Source organism: Pogoniulus pusillus, chromosome 28 (assembly GCF_015220805.1).
Source record: "Pogoniulus pusillus isolate bPogPus1 chromosome 28, bPogPus1.pri, whole genome shotgun sequence".
In the NCBI taxonomy this organism is placed as follows: Eukaryota; Metazoa; Chordata; class Aves; order Piciformes; family Lybiidae; genus Pogoniulus; species Pogoniulus pusillus.
Genome location: NC_087291.1, coordinates 13,763,532 through 13,780,117, shown reverse-complemented (window position 1 = coordinate 13,780,117; position 16,586 = coordinate 13,763,532). Strand labels below are relative to the sequence as shown.

Sequence of the window (16,586 nt, the reverse complement as noted above, 5' to 3'; positions counted from 1 at the left end):
TAATTATGGAAGCAGAAGACATAAAACTCTTCATCCCATTGGTTAGGGCTGGTGTTGGAAATGTGTTGCTTTACTTTTAGACAGTCTTATGAGCACAGCCTCAGTACCTTAAATGTGGTTGTGTTCTGACAGCTGACCACACCATGGGTGAATGATTTAAGTGCAGGCCAGGCAAAATTTGGGGTGAGCATTAATTCTATTGCCTCTTTCAGTGAAATGTGTGCTTTGAAAATACAGTGCCACTGCTCCTATGCTAATGGTTTAACCTTATGCATTTCCTCCTAGACTACATACAGACTGAGTAAAGTGTTCCAGTTGTTAGGGGTAGCAAAAGAGTAATCTGCCTTTTGAAACCAACACATTGTGATGCCCTTGGGAGTGACTGTATGTATGTCTATAGATGTTTAAATGGCCACATGCCTATAGCTATACATGTACCTATATAGGGGTTTATTTAACCATGTTTTAGAATGTTGCAAATAGAAAAGCCACCTATGTAAAAACACCAGCTCTACTCATTCTCTTGCTGGAAGGTGAATATCCAACTGGACAGCCTTTGGGTTTTTTTCCCCCTACTTGCCTCTCTTATTCACTGAGAGAGATTTTTGACCTCAAGAATTAGAATCAATTTCAGCTTTAAAACATTCACATCAGTCCTGGATTTGGCCCCAGTGTACAAAAATAGAAAATACAATAGGATTAGACTGCTGCATTCCCTGTTTATTAGCCATTATTTCTTATTGCATTGTTTGCTTCATTTGTTTGTTTTGCTGTTTCCTTGACAAGGCCGTTGAAGACTTCCTACAGAGAAACCACTTACTCAAATTGTTCCTTGTGGAGGGAAGTTAGAGTCTTAGAAATTAAGTTTGTATTGCAAAGGAGCAGATTCTGTCTGCATTTTTTGTTCCTGTGTGGAGAACCTTGATTGACTTTGTCTCCATCTCTGTAAAGATCTGGGGGTTAATTCAGCACTCCTGTGCACAGTTCAGATTGTGAGCTAATAGATTATGATAATTTTAACTCACGAATTTTGGATTCTTTATGCTATTTTAGCACAAAGCTGTCTTATCCTAATACTCAATACAAATGATATGCCTTCTAAATAGAAGATTTGAGCGGGCAGTGGAAGAGGTAGGGAGGCAGCTGCGGTGGCTGAGAAAGGACTAACATGAGCTGCAGGAAAAATCTGGTAGTGCTATCTTCTCCTTGCTGTCAAAGTGCTTGACCAAGTCCTGAGGCAAGAGCTATAGACTCTTGCAAAATGACAGGCAAACAAGCTTATTCTCATCCTGTTGAAAGAGCTTTGTGCTCTCTAACTGATGCCCTGTAAACGCTTGACACTTTAGATTCCTAAGGTGTCTCGAGTGTTTAAACAAGTTAGAAGAGTTTTCTTGAGCAGCTTTCCTGAGCACACAGGAAAGCTTAGGTGCACAGGAGTACACAGGTGCTTAAGTTTCCAAGCACCTGGTTAAGTGCCTGCTTTTGAGCTGTGATGAGTGTAGACCAAGAAGTTAACAGAAAGCTTTCTTTTATGGTTGCTTTCTTGTCAGTAAAAAGGAGTCACAACTCAAAGGCAAAAATATTTGCCAATAATTGAAAAGAGAGTTATGACAAACTGCTGTGTTCTCCTAAAAGTTGCTCACTGTGTGGTCTTTTAATTATTCCTGTTATGAAATCAAGTACTAATCAGTGGAAGCATGCTGCTTGTTTCTTAGTGCTGTCAAATCTAGCTTCAGAAACTCAACATCCCTATTCCTGTTGGATTTTGTTTGTCCTGGCATTGAGAGGAAAATGCTGAGGTGGAAAAGAGATGCTTCCTATCCTCACTGCTCAAGAACTGTGCTGTCATACCAGACCTGTCTTCCTCTGCATTGCATCATCATGTTAGAGTTGGAAATACTTCATTCTGCACAGGATAACTGCTTGTTGTTGCTTTCTATAGAAAAATACATGACATTGCACTATACAAAGATAAACTAAAAGAAATTAGCAATAGACATGGTGTGCTAGTTTGAAGCTAGCTAGAATGTTTTGGGGAGAAGAACTAGATTATAGGCCGTGAGAGAGAAACAATGGTGATGTCTACTTCACTCGTAGGCTTGCTGAGATGTATAAGAACAAGAATCCAAACATAGCTCTCTGTCCAGGCTGTGGGCTGCATTTCTCTCTAACCTAACCTGCTGTCTCTCTGACTAATACACCTGCTTCTTAATCCCCCTGGTCAACCCTCCATTCTTCCTTAGGCATAAGGCAACATCTGGGGTAAGGTAGCGAGGGGTGGGAGAAGGTGGAAGGGTGGTTGAGAGCCCCTCCTGGGGACTCAGGTTTCTGGGAGGGCTGTTGTGTTTCTGTATTACCTTTTACCTTGTCGATTTCTGTCTATAACTGTATACACTGTAAATATCTGCTTGTATATTGTGCTAAGCTGTAAAAATATGAAGCTTCATTCCATTTTCAGACTGGCTGAGTCTAGTTTGGGTGATTTCCAAAGTGAGGGGTGGGGTGGCGGGGAACATCCAAACTATCACACATGGTCAATAAGAGAAATAGCTGTCACAGGTAAAGCTGGAGTCGGGTCAAGAGAGATTCAGACAGAGCAAGCCTAAAGCCTCAATTCTGTGCAAAGCTTAAGGCCTGTTTCTAGCAATGGTAATGCTGTATTACATGGTTACCTGGTTACATCATCTTCTATATATTTCTCTTTCTGTTTCTCCTTGCCTGAGATAGCAAAGGGAGAGCTGAACATCCATGTAATGCTATTATAAGGAACTGGGTCATTATTCTGGGCAGAAAGCTCTAAGTGATTCAGTTGCTGAGTAACAGCTCTTGAAAAGCTTACAGTTGAAGCTCATCACTAGCACACCCTGCCTCTGATTACTTTGCATGGTATTATTACTGTTTTTTCAGGGCTCTGAAAAGAGATCTGACCAGGCTTAGAAATGCCAAGTGCTGGATCCTGCACTTGGGTCATAGAAACCCTAAGCAGTGTTACAGGCTTGGAGCAGAACAACTAGAAATGTAAAAAAGGACCTGGGGGGGCTGGGTGACAGATGGTTGAAGATGAGCCAGGAGTGTGTCCAGGTGGCCAAGAAAGCCAACAGCAACCTGGCCTGTATCAGGAATAGTGTAGCCAGCAGGAGCAGGAAAATAATTGTGTCCCTGCACTTAGCATTGGTGAGGCTGTGCCTTCAATACTGTGTTCAGTTCTGGGCCACTCACTCCAGGAAGGACAGAAAATGGCAATAAAGCTGATGAAGGGTCTAGTGGTCTGGTGAGGAGCAGCTGAGGTAATGGGGATTGTTTAGCCTGGAGAAGAGGAGGCTGAGGGGAGTCCTCATTTCTCTCTATAACTCCCTGAAAGAGGTTGCAGTGAGGTGGGGGTCAGTCTCTTCTCCCTAGTATCAGGTGATAGGATGAGAAGGAAATGGCCCCAGGTTGCACAGGGGAGGTTTAAATCAGTCATTAGGAAAAGTTTCTTTACAAAAAGAGTAGTTAGGCATTGCAAGAGTGAGGTAGTGAAGTCACCACCGCTGGAGGTGTTCAAGAAATGTGTGGACATGGCACTCTGGGACGTGGCTTAATGGCCATGGTGGTGTTGGGTTGACAGTTGGACTCAATGATCTTGGAGTTGATTTCGAGCTGAAATAATTTTCTGATTCTATGATCCACTACTCTGGCCAAGACAGTACTCTTTTTTTGATAGCACATTCTCTTTCTCCTTCTGTGAGTCCCAAATGTCCTTACTAAAACCAGTAAGAGAAGATGAAACTAAAAAAAAGGATACCAGGAATGGGTTCACAAAAGTGGAAAGCCTGTGAGTTTTCCAAGTGTTCTTTAGTGCAGCACAGGCTGACACCAGATTTCTGACTGCATTCAGACAGCAAACTGCACAAGAGCACAGCGAGATCCATACAATAGGCTTCTTCCTCTGATGAATGTGACATCCTTTGGGACAAATTAGTGCCGTGGTCTAGTTGATTGGACAAGGCTGGGTGATAGGTTGGACTAGATGATCTTGGAGGTCTCTTCCAACCTGGTTGTCTTTATGATTCTATAAATGAACCAGACTTTCTCTTTGTGAATTCTGTTTGTGAAATCAGCTTGGCCATAAGAGGCATGAACATAATTTGATGTCAAATGCATAAAAATAGGTGAAGGGCAAAAAACTTTAGTGATTATAATTGAGTCACTTTGAACAGAATCCACATGTGGTTAGTTCTAGATGGAGATGAGTCAGCTGAGCTTTCTGACAGCAATTCTGCCCAGGCAGCTGCATTCAGTTCACAAGAATCAACTGACTCTTGTCATTTCTTCAATCATCAGTGAGTGCATCTATTTCAAACTTAGTGAAGGGAATTATATTTAATTATTTCTTGATAGGCAAACCCTGGGTACTCTTTAACCTACTCATATTAGGTACTGGTAAGAATACAGTCACAGCTGCCTTGAGCTGAGCTCTCACTGCAATGGGTGTCTGAGCACTTCTCTTGCTCATTACCCTACCCAAGTAGGGTAACAATAACTCAATGCATTATGACTGGTGCTGTAACTGTTGTGCAGCACTGCCAAGGACAATGACAAGAGATTTCAACCCCCTTTGTTGCAGTATAAAGATTGTCAACTTTAATTTGAGTTCTGTAAGAGTTGTTTGTAAATGAGTAAAGACAGGAAAGAGTAAATTCAGGATTATTACCTGAATGAGGAAACCCCATTTTTGGATCCAGAGAACCTTTCCTATGTAGCCAAAATGGACTGGAGTGAGGTGACACTTTGATGCCTGTGGTGCATCGAGTTCCAATTGTCTATCTTCTCCAACCTAGGTGGGCATTTTTCTCCTTATCAAGACCTGTATGTAAGTTGTGTTTGCTCTTTCCTCAATTTGGCTTCATGTCTAGATGAGCTAATTCCATAAAAGAAAGCAGATTTTGTTTTTGCATGTGTGTCCCAGTAGATAGGTCAAAGCATTATTTCAGTTCTAGTAAATCCCCCTCTTTTACTTTCTTCATGTTTTGAGTTGTTTTGTGGATCTTTGGCTTGATATTTATGGCCAGTAAGAGGCCTAAAATCAGCATCTATTCCCTGTGGCTCTAGAGGGGAGAAAAGATCTCTTCAAATGCCTCAAGAGCTGTGACATAAATTTCTGAGTTGCCATACAAGGTTCTAAATTACCTTTATTAACTCGGGAAATGGACCTGTCAGCTTCAGAGTATAGCTGGGTGAAGAGCCTGGTTTAATGAGCAGCAGTTGTACAAAATGGAAACAAGATGTTGTGGTAATAAACTATAGGATGGGGAGTAGTAAAGAATACATTATAATGCTGCTATGCCAATCAATCAACAATCTGATATTAGCAATGATAGTGTAATTCTCACTCAGTCTCAGAAAGGATATTGAAAGTCTGTGGAGAGGCTGGGGAAAGGGGATGAGATGCATTAAAGGAAGGAGCACTTTAACTTGAAGATAGTTTTAAACTCAATCTATGTTGACTTCCAAAAAGTGCGGTTAAAAAGTGAACTCAACAGCTGAATCACTTAGTAATTCAGATTGTCTCTCTTATGTCTTCTTATGGCACAAAGCAAAAAGAATTGTTGTATTGAGAGTAAGTCCTTGGATCGATGGACTGATCAAAGTTACTGGAATAAGCAGTCCTAACAAAAAGGCATAAAAATGTTCTAAATCAGGACTTGATCCCTCTCCAGTAACTGAAGATTAGAGCAAGTTTCTTTGGGATTGTTTAGCCTGGAGAAGAGGAGGCTCAGGGGCGACCTTATTGCTGTCTACAACTACCTGAGGGGTGGTTGTGGCCAGGAGGAGGTTGCTCTCTTCTCTCAGGTGGCCAGCACCAGAACGAGAGGACACAGCCTCAGGCTGCACCAGGGGAGATTTAGGCTTGAGGTGAGGAGAAAGTTCTTCCCTGAGAGAGTCATTGGATACTGGAATGGGCTGCCCGGGGAGGTGGTGGAGTCGCCGTCCCTGGGGCAGTTCAAGGCAGGATTGGACGTGGCACTTGGTGCCATGGTCTAGCCTTGAGCTCTGTGGTAAAGGGTTGGACTTGATGATCTGTGAGGTCTTTTCCAACCCTGATGATACTGTGATATTGTGTGAATCCAATCTCAGGCCAGTCAGGACTCCTCGATCATCTGGTATGAGAGCTTAAGAAATTCTTATGCTGACTGTGTGCACACCCTTATGTCTCTGAAGATCTTCCATTTAGTTAAAACGAGGCATTTTCACTATATATTCTATTTTCTTATCTCTTCCTATGGCTCCTCCTGCATCTGCTATGTATCTTTTAGGAGATATGAGCAATGTATTTGAAGAACTGATGCCTGTCTTCTCAGTTTGCAGTATTGCAGTTTTTAAAAGTGATTTTTTTAGTCTGGATTTTTTAAACCCTCAGTTGTATTATAGTCACATGGTAGGGTTTTTTTTTGTGAGGATTTGACTAGAATATGTTCCTATCTTTTCCCTAAGTGCTTGCATTTTTAGGATCTGACAATATATAGGAGTAATTTAAAATATTGTGCCTCTTACCTCCTTAAATCTGCTAGTTCTGTACTACAGCTTGTTACTTACATGCTGCTTCTGCTACTAATTAGAAACTGCAAATCAAAGCCTAATTATGCATCTCGGCTACAAAACCTGTGCAATACCAAAGAGTAGGTGGATTAAACTGCTTAATACTTGACGCAGCCTGTGGAGCAAAAAATAGAATGGTGAAAGCACATTGAAGGAATTGTAAAAACATGACTCAAATGGTAAAGGCTGGGAATCTTTATCCTATTTAGGTATTGCTGTTCTGAGTTTGGTGGGGTTTTGTTACGCTGCCTTTTCCAGGGCCTTTTTAAAAGTACAGGAGTCCTCGGTTGGCTACGTCATCTGAGAGCCACAAGCCACCTTTTCTCCCTGTGGCTACCAGCCTTGACAGTACTCCACAGGGCTGGTAAGTTTTGAACTGGTGAAGTGCAATTACATATTGGTTAAAAGAGATTTGAGTTATTTTGTCCATGAGGTTGGACTTTGTGCAAATCTTGGCATGTGTTGATTTAACCTGAGGTGAAAGTAACTACGGAGCGTGAGCTGCGTTATAGAAGACAAACTTACCACATCTCCTGCCTTCTGGAGTTGAAATCACACCTTTAATTAAACTAGAGCAGGTTTGGCTAGAAAGAAAACCTCTAGAATGTACTATCATGTGATCTGTCACGGAGAGATAAGGCATTGAACTCAGTGTCTGCAAGCAGAATTTGTAGAAATTTCACTGTCATCTCATGCAAGTTTTTCACTGAGGTTGCATGGCTGAACTCTTTTTAATCAACCTTTTATACACAGGTGATTTCCTCAGCATTAGGGAATAACCAGGGGGAAAAAATGGTTGCTGATATAGAATCTTCTTCCTGAGTTTTTCTGCTTATCCTAATTTGTTTTTGTTCAAGTTAGCTTAAATGTAAAGAAATTGCTAAGGCCATTTCCACTACCTGTTTTTCTAGTGTGCTCTGAAGCACACCATCTGCAGGACTTAGAGCTGCTAGCAGTAGCTGACTACTGCCCAGCCTTTCACAAATGCACAAAGCATTGAATCGGTTTACTTGCTTCATGAACCTTTTTCTCAGCTGAGCCCACGGAATAGCAAATTTCAGCTGCTCTGAAGTGTGCAAAGACAGGTTTAAATTTGTATTGTTTCTTCTGCGTGCCCACAGTATGATTCCAAGATTCTCAGCTTTGGCACGTCAGTTCATCATGTTCCCACTGAATCCAACACAGACAGCTCCATTACAAATAGAACTCCTTATTGTCATAGGTTGAGGCTGGGCTGGCCACTAAACAAGTGACAGATGCTCTCTATTAGCCCTCTCTCCTTTCACATATGGGGAAAGGAAATGAAGGAAAGAGACATGGATTGGGGGCAAAAAAACCCCACCAACAAACCTAAACCAACTTTAATGAAAGAGTAACAATAAAAAAGTAAAATGTATTAATAAGAAAACTATTAAATGTATCCTGTATAAAATACTAATATTGAACTACCCTCATGATGGTCAGACCACAACTGATGCTGCAGGGCAAGCACTGGGAGAGTCCCAGACTGGTCTGAGCAACAGATTAGAATCAGACTCAGGAACTGGATTCAGGAACTCATGGATTGGGATTTAAAGCATTAAAACAGAGTCCTTTTCTGATGTCAGCCACTGAAGAAGAGACTTAACCCTTGTGATCCCTCAGCTTTGTACTAAGTATGAGGTCGTCCTGGTTCTGAGCCACGAGCTGCCCAGGGCAGAAAGACAGAAAAGGTATTTTATCACCAAGGGAGTAAAATAAACACACTCATATAGAATTGGAGGTTAAAGCACAGAGAAGTGCTTCTGGTTTGCCCCAAAGCAGGACACTTATAAAATAGTTTCCAAATGCTAAATAATCCTAAGTAAACAAGAAAGAAATCTTTTTGTTTTTCAAAGGGACAAATTAAAACATTAAAAAACACCTTTATGCTATATTAATGGTGAAATTTGAACCACTTGTGATTTGCACTGTGCATTTCTCCTCCCGTGCATCCAAAATAACCTATGAACTGATGGTAAAGAGACTTCTCTAAACAGGAAGCATAGACTCAAGCTCTTCAAAGTGAGATGGAAATTTTTACCAGTCTCATTTTAAGTTGGATTCTCTAGCTAGATGGAACTAATTTTCAATGATACAACATTGTATTGTGTTAAGTATACACCTTTTCTTTGGCAAATTCAGCTCCAAGATGAGTGTGAGGACTATAGGTAACTCCCATTTTCTATCCATCTGAAAGTCTCCCTATTTGCATCAAATAAAGAGTCAAGAGCTCAGGTTTGACTTTCAGGCCAGGAACCAGTCAGCAGCTGTGTTGCTCAACTTTTCTGTTATTAGAATGAATCCAGTAAGATATGGTTTCTCTCTAGGTGGTGATGAGTAATTTTTAGCTGATTTATATAAAATATACTGTCATTTATTTGCTTAAGGCAGGTACAGAAAGCAATACATAGTTTTCAACACAGGCAGCCACTTGAGTTGAATGAAATCCAGCTAAAATGTGCACATCACTTGTATAATCAGTGACAGGCAGTCATCAAATCTAAAATATTGTTTTGTTGTCCCCAGAAAAATAACTTTGTCACTGCAACTTGGAATGTCAGAGTGTATCGTGAATGGCATTTATCAAATCATTGACAAAATTCACTGTTGCTGTTGACAAACATTTTTTCCCATGTGGTTTCTAAGTATGTTAAGGGGATCAATCTTTTCCAGTGTGCAGTTAAAAACAAATGCTCTTTTAATTTTGCACCTTCTTTGTTTCTAATAAGACAGCTGAAAGCTGTGCATGTTGAAAGGATCAGCAATCAGAAGGCAAATAAAAAGGTATATGTAGACACAATACATTAGAAAGGAATAACATCTGATCCCTGTTTTAAACCACTCTGACTTTCCAAATATGTGGCTACTCTTCAGACTTCCTACTAATTCTCCAGTGAAATCATTACTTTAATGGGAGAAAATCCATCAAGACGTGTAAATTCTATTTTGTTCCTACTGCTGGTAAAGCAACCTTTTTATGCCTTCACAGCTGCCTTACCCAATTTGAACAATGTTTTTTTTTCATCCAAAAGAATGATCCAAAGATATGTCTGTGCCTAGTGCTAATTAGCTAACTTTACATTGATAGAGATTTTATGCTTCAGCTAAATAATATTTGATGGTTTGGTTGCCTCCTGCCTTCTGCTTTGGTAACATCTAGTGAATATTTTCATTTGCATTTATTTTTAATCTCAGACCACTACTAAAATTAACAGAGAGCTAACTCTGGTTTAGCACCAAATAATTTACTCTTTGCTCCCTTTCCTTCTCATACTAAAACAGAGCTTCTGCTCGATGTGTAGAGAGAGAAAAATTGCTGTTGAGTGTAGTGAGTAAAACAGTGTACCTTGACTACAGAGAGTCTGTTTTCACACTAGTGTTGGCTTTTCCTAAATTGCTTTTCAAATCTGTGATCATGAATTGAGTTTTGAATGCCATTTCTATTTCTGTTTCTCAATCAAGAAAGTGTTGTCTGACTTTTATAGTAACTGAAGTTAGTGGAATTACAATTTACAGTTGATGAGTTCTTGCAATCAAAGTTTCAGTCCTTTTTTTCTGAGCTTATTTGTTCCAGTGAGACTGGAACTTTGTTTTCCAAATTCATTATTCTGTCTGTGCCAGTCATAGAAAATGCCATTTGAATCTTTCCACCTGCTGTCATCAAAAGAACATCCTGATACCACTTGAAACGTACTACTGTTCTAAGGCCTTTAGGGCATCAAGTGAGCTCAGGAGCAGCCACAGTCTGCGTCTTACCTTTGTGATCTTCAGGCAGTTCTAGCTCCATGGGGTGAGTCCTTCAGTCATGTTTGTGCTAGAAGCACCAAATAAACCCTCCTGTTGTTCACCACTGTGCCAAAAGGCACAGAATCCCCTTGCCCAGTGCAGACCCTTCTACAGAGCCAGCCACCTATCGCCACTGTTCTTCTGTACCTGTCTGAGTGGAGTGACGCAGACAGGGACTCAAAGTCTCATGGATATAGAGCAGCACTGATGTGAGCCTGGTATCATTCAGCGCTGTGCACACCTGGAAACACATTTTCTCTCTTTGACCTCATGTGGTTAAGTGTAAAATCCTGACATATATTTCTGTCACGAACATGTGAACACCCTTACATCAGCTTAGAGAAAGCTCATCAGTATCGCAGAATCTCTTCCTCCCTTCTCTAGTTAGAGTGGACTGCATCAGCCATCTGTCAATTAGATTTAAAACCTGGAGATCATTAGGATCAGACCACTGCTAGCTTGTATCTTAAATCTTCCTGATCCAGTTTGTATAATCTCACTAGGATATGATTTATTCCTTCTTAAAGTGAGATATTTCTTGATTCTATTTCTTGTATACCTTTCTGAAATTCACTTTGTGTGTGTTCTACCGCCTGAGAACTCTGAGACACTCAACTGTTGCTTACTCTGGGTGACTCTGCTCTACCAGGGGAGCTGGACTAGATGATCTTCAGAGGTTCCTTACAATCCCTACCATCCTGTAAATTTTAAGCTGTAGATTTCAGGCAGATCAAGGGGCCCATGCTTCTGTGTTTCACTTTTCCTGCATGCTTGTTTTTGGCAGCTTGCTTTCTGCTTAGCCAGAATATTTCTTTGGGTTTCTACTGTGAGCTAATGGCTCTCCTTGGCAGTGGACTTAGCCATCAGGCTCTGCATTAAGGAAGAAATAATTATTGGCTCTAGGTTCAAGCTATTATGCAGTGTAACATTGATAGTAAGGAGGTCAAAAGTGCAGGGCTGTACATTCCTCTGAAGTTCATCTTGCAGGTACTCTGGATCTTTGGTTTTAATCTCTTTTATGGGTATGGTTTATGGACAGTTTCATATCTTAGAATTCATGGACCAGAGTCCTACTCATATGGAAACATTCTGCAAATGACTTTTGATACAATTCATGTATACTGCTTGTTTGTTTTGCTTGATTTAGATCCAAATGAAGACTGATCATATCCTTTCTGCATCAGCGAGTGATTTAGCTGTTTGGTCTACTAATTAAAGGACAGTGGTTTCTGAAGACGTTTTGTTAAGACTGCATTTGATACACCATTTATTTGACTTGAGTCTGTTCCAAGCTCTCATAGTTTGTGTCTTAGGCTTTAGTATTAAAGCAAAATAAGTCTGTTACCTATCTCTGCCATGAATACATTATATAAATGTGAAATGAACTTTTCCCCTTGAGTTTGCTGATGTGAGAGGGTAGGATAGGAAATTCTCACAGCTGGCAGACAAAGAATTACTGTAGTAGCTAAGTGGTTGGAAACACAAATGTTGACTATTTCAATGAAAGAATTTAATTGGAGTTCCTAAAGAACAGGATATTACTGACATCACCGATTGGCAAAATGAGCAAAGCAATACAGCATTTACCATTTGCAATAGTTCTCTCTTAATGATGCCATTATTAGACTTTGGCTGGCATCCTGAAATGTGTACAATAGCTTGGCAATAGGATAACAATCTGGAAATTGCAGATGTAAGTCAGCGATGTGAAAGCCAAAGCTTTACTGAAAAGAAGTCCTGATCAAGCATTTTTAGTGTCTCTCAAATTCGTGGTTCTATAATGGACATCCACATATTACTGCAGCATATAGAATAATAATTTAAAAAAAAAACCCAAAACTTAAAAACCAGTGAATTTTCTTAGTCTCACTTTCCCACAGGCACGCTTTCTTGCCTCTCTAGCTTTACCCTGTGCTGTATTAGAAAAGGTCTCCTAAAACCCATGCTATCCCCATAATCAAGAGTTAATGGCTTATCTGATAAGTTTCCCTGTTAGATCCTGCCCTGATCCTCCATTAAGTGAAGAAAATGAGGGACAGAGGCTTTCCCAGGCTTCCCTAGATTCTTTTCTTCCTCCAATATATTCCATTTCTGTCTGATGCATGGACAGACAAACTAGTAGTGGAGAGAAATAGGTGATACACCTATAAAACCAAGCACTACTTGTACCTCCGACAAATAACCTCCAGGTGGTCCCTGTAGTCAGATTTCATCTTTTCTGTAGTATTTAAGCAGTAGAATCTGGTTCCTATGTGAAGTAACCAGCTCTGAGTTTAAGCATTGATCAGGAGACTAGAGAGTGAATATTTTCACACTGAAAACATAATGCCAACTGATTTCAGTTGTGCGAGTTGGTGAGTCTCTTGACCAGGAAGGTTTCATGTCACCTTGACAAAAAGTTTAAGATCAATTTATCACAGTATGTTAAGGAACAGGTCAAAATAAACCCAAAACTTTCAAAACCAATTCTGACTGGACTAAGAGGTGGTTTGGTTTTTTTTTTTAATTATTAAGCAATTTATTGAGCTTTTAAACTGTCTACATTTAGCCAACCAAATGCAATCCGAAGCACTTCTATATTATGTGGAAAAAATACTTATAGAGCAGGTACAGAGAATTGAATTTAAAAGGAAAAGAGATATTTAGCTGAATGACATGGAGTGAAAGAATTCAGAGGGGATAACTATTCTATAGTTGGAGGTTATAAATTCTTTCCTCCCCTCATAGTCCCTTTCTTCTCCCCAGTAGATATGTGGTTTGGTATGCTGGTATTTGAGGCAACTGCCATTAACAGAACAATTTATAGGACAGATTGAATTTGCAATGCTCTCTTATGAAAAAGACCCAGCACTTCAAATGGAATTGCAGTTGATATCATTATGCATACTAGGACTAATATTAGTCCTAGTAACTAGGAAAGGAGAAATGTTTTGAGAAACTTCTTATGGCATAAATATCCCAGAATACTTAGCATTGCACTTTACGTTGAATAGATCCCAGTGATTCTTCACATCAAATTTTCTTCTAATAATAAATTGCAGTGAATTGCACCCCAACCCCTCACTGCTGAATTTAATAGCAGATAACAAAGATGTTTTGGCTCTATATGCAGCTACTTTCAACTCCAAATTCCTTCACACATTTTCAGTGGCTGAGATTATCCAAATTCTGATTACATTCTGACTTTGCTCTCTTTGAGCCCTCAGCCTCTATTTCAGAAAAGCTTTCTTTCCTTCATTTGCCTGCATGTAGCATTTTCCTGGTTGTAGAAGGTCAGCAAGGTGATGTCTTTCTTTCCCTCTAACCTCTTCCCAATTATATGGTGTCACTGATTTCCCAGGAACTTCCTCTAGGTAAAATATTAGCAGCTGGCTTTGTGTCTATTTATAAACCACTTGTGTAACAATTAACCATCTCTTAGCATGTAGATTAACAGCAAAATTTGTTTAATCATAACTTTTTTTTCCCAAATTTGATGTAAATAAACTCATTTCTGCTCTCCAAAACAGATACTCAGTTCTTGAGATGAAGATATATATGAAAGACAGAATTTGGGCCAAAGCCTGTTTAACCTCTGAGCATACCTGAAAAAAATGGGCTAAAAATCTTCATGACTTATTTCTTTCTCCAGAAGAAGTGGGTAGGATTTGTATATTCTGTGAGTCTCAAAGCAGGTGCATATGTTATGTCCCAGTGGAAATGTACAAGTCTGCAGGCTTGTCAGCAGTCAACTGCATGCTGTTCTGCATTGGCACTGGTATTTGTGTCCTCTCAGGTGGAGCTTGCTTAGATTTCTCTTCATCTGTCAACTGATTGAGGTCTAATCAATAATACTAATCTCACTTATAAAGTGAGTGCAATATTGGAAGCTCTTAGGATAAGAAACAAGCCCAGGAAACTTGAAAGGCTTGTTTAGCTGTTTGGTGACAGTATAGTGCTTTGCCATGAGCAAGGCCAAACAGCTTTGGGAGAATGAGCCTCAGGGGTTTTACTAAGACACCGCTCACTGTATGCATTACAGTAGCAACATCTGGACATGCAAAAAGAAAGTGGAAGAGTGGAAGCATGTCTTGAGCCTAATAAACTACATAAAGCCTGTAGGAATGGTTTGTTTGCTTGTTTGTTTTTCCTTAAGACAAAGGTGTAGCCTTAGATCATGACTTATCTATTGGTTTGGTTTTGCAACCAGAAAAATAACTTGGGTGATCATTATAATTAATAGTTAAATGCTTGGTTATAGCAAATGCTCTTGCCACATCAAGGCTGAGTTTTTTGGTGACTTACTTCAATTATTACTGTTTATCCCTTGAGCTGTAGCTATCTTTTCACCATTCTCTCTGAAAGCATGGCTAGTCTCCATACACTTCACAGATATGTACAATTGGTGCAGCTATGTAAGTGAGGACAGTCATTTTCACTCATCTGAGCCTTAATGATAATTTCAAATACCTTTGTTTCCTGCTCAGGACAATTTTCTTAATTGTTTATGGCACCACAGTAGCCAACAGGCTATTATAAAAACATTTAGGCTGGAATGGACCTTTAAGATAGTGGAATCCAACCATTATGATCATTAATTCCTGCCACCTATAAATCCTCATTAGATCTTCAGGTGATTCAGTATTAACTATTCCTGCCTCAGTTCTGAGGTCCAAGTCTATCTGTACATGGCTCTCTGCTTAAGGGATATGTACTGTAGCTCGCTCTTGTATTATTTGTGTGAATGGTTGTTGTAGGGTACAGTGAGATTTTTTTTCCAGATGAATAGAGCTATTCATTATGTTTGTAACAAGATGGTTTATGTGAAGGATGAGTAGTTTCTTTGCTAAGTTGTGGCAAAGCTTAAATAGGCCTTTATGATAGTTTCTTTGCTCAGAGTCATATCTCAATGACTGAATGGGAGAAAGATCTTTATGATTCTTTGCTTAGAGTCACATCTCAATGACTGAATGGGGAAAAGAAAATAGAAGGTGACTGTCATTTGATATATTGAAGAATTGCTCATTTTAAGCAGAGTCTCTGAAGAAATCTTGTTGCACAGCAAGTTTATGGTTTAGACTTTTATTTAATGAGATCTTAAGACTTGAATGGATGTGCTGTACTACATTCACTTGAAGGAATGTGATTACAAGACTTTACTTTAAAAGAACATAATAATATTAGAACTTGTTTGGGTTTTTGTTTGCTTGTTTGTTTGTTTTCTAGGAGAAGTTTTACATCCTGGGCTGTACCTCGAGACATTTTTATAGTGATGATGCTAGATGATGTTGACTTAGAGTGCAACCACAGCAGGAGCAACAGCTGTTAGGATTTATAAATGTTATTTTTGCTTTTAGAGTGCAAACCAAGAAAACCTGAAACCAGAGCTGTTGCTGTGAGCTGTCATTCCACACTTGAGGCTCAGTTGTCCCAAGGCTTCCCATGCTTCCAACCTTTTCCTGGCTGGAAATGGTTTATGTGTGAGGTGGATTGGTTCTGCCGATGCAGAAAGGGGCAAAGACTTTAATCATCTTTCCAGCTACTTTCTCCTTGATTCAAAATTTCCACTGCTGTCAGTCAGCTGTTATCTGGTATAAACCATACAGTATTATCTTCCCTCTTCCTTGTAGGATTCTCTTTATGATCAGTGCACTCTGCTTCTGCATGTTTGTAACCCCATCTTTCATTTAATTTCACAAAGGTGTTAATTTAGAATCCAAATTCTCCCATCATTTAATACCATACATCTTTGCATTTCCACACTTAGTAAGCTCTGTGGCAGCTGAGTAGTTTTGAAGTAAGATTAACTTGGGTAACTCTGCTTGTATTTATGAGCTTTGGTATGTGTTGGAAAATTAGGAAGTGCCTCTTGTGTGAAGTAGGGGTGGAGGAGAGGGAGGAAGGAGACAGTATCTCAAGAAAGCTTTTCAAGCGCTTGGTGTCAGGGTCAATGGACCAGGTGGCAGGGAGGGGCACGGCCTTGGAATTAGGGAATATCCCTCTGGCAGCCTTGGCTGTCTGGCAGCTCTCTGGGAATGAGGATGGGCCAAAGGTGGGCTAGGACAGCATGCCATAGGTCTGTTGAGGGGAACCAGGGACAAACAATAGTCTCAGGATGGGTGGGCAAGGCACCAGACAAGACTGGGCTGAGGTCACACCAGGCCACCTGCCTGCAAGATGGGGCCAGGATCCAGCTCAGCAGGGTCCTCAGCAGGCTCAGG

General features: G+C 40.1%; 1 long non-coding RNA gene across 3 annotated transcripts in view; it reads left to right on the top strand.

The window, feature by feature from the left end:
• Positions 1 to 16,586, top strand: part of LOC135187922 (uncharacterized) — a 246,559-nt gene that overhangs the window by 145,403 nt on the left and 84,570 nt on the right. The gene's annotated exons all lie outside the window — the stretch shown is intronic.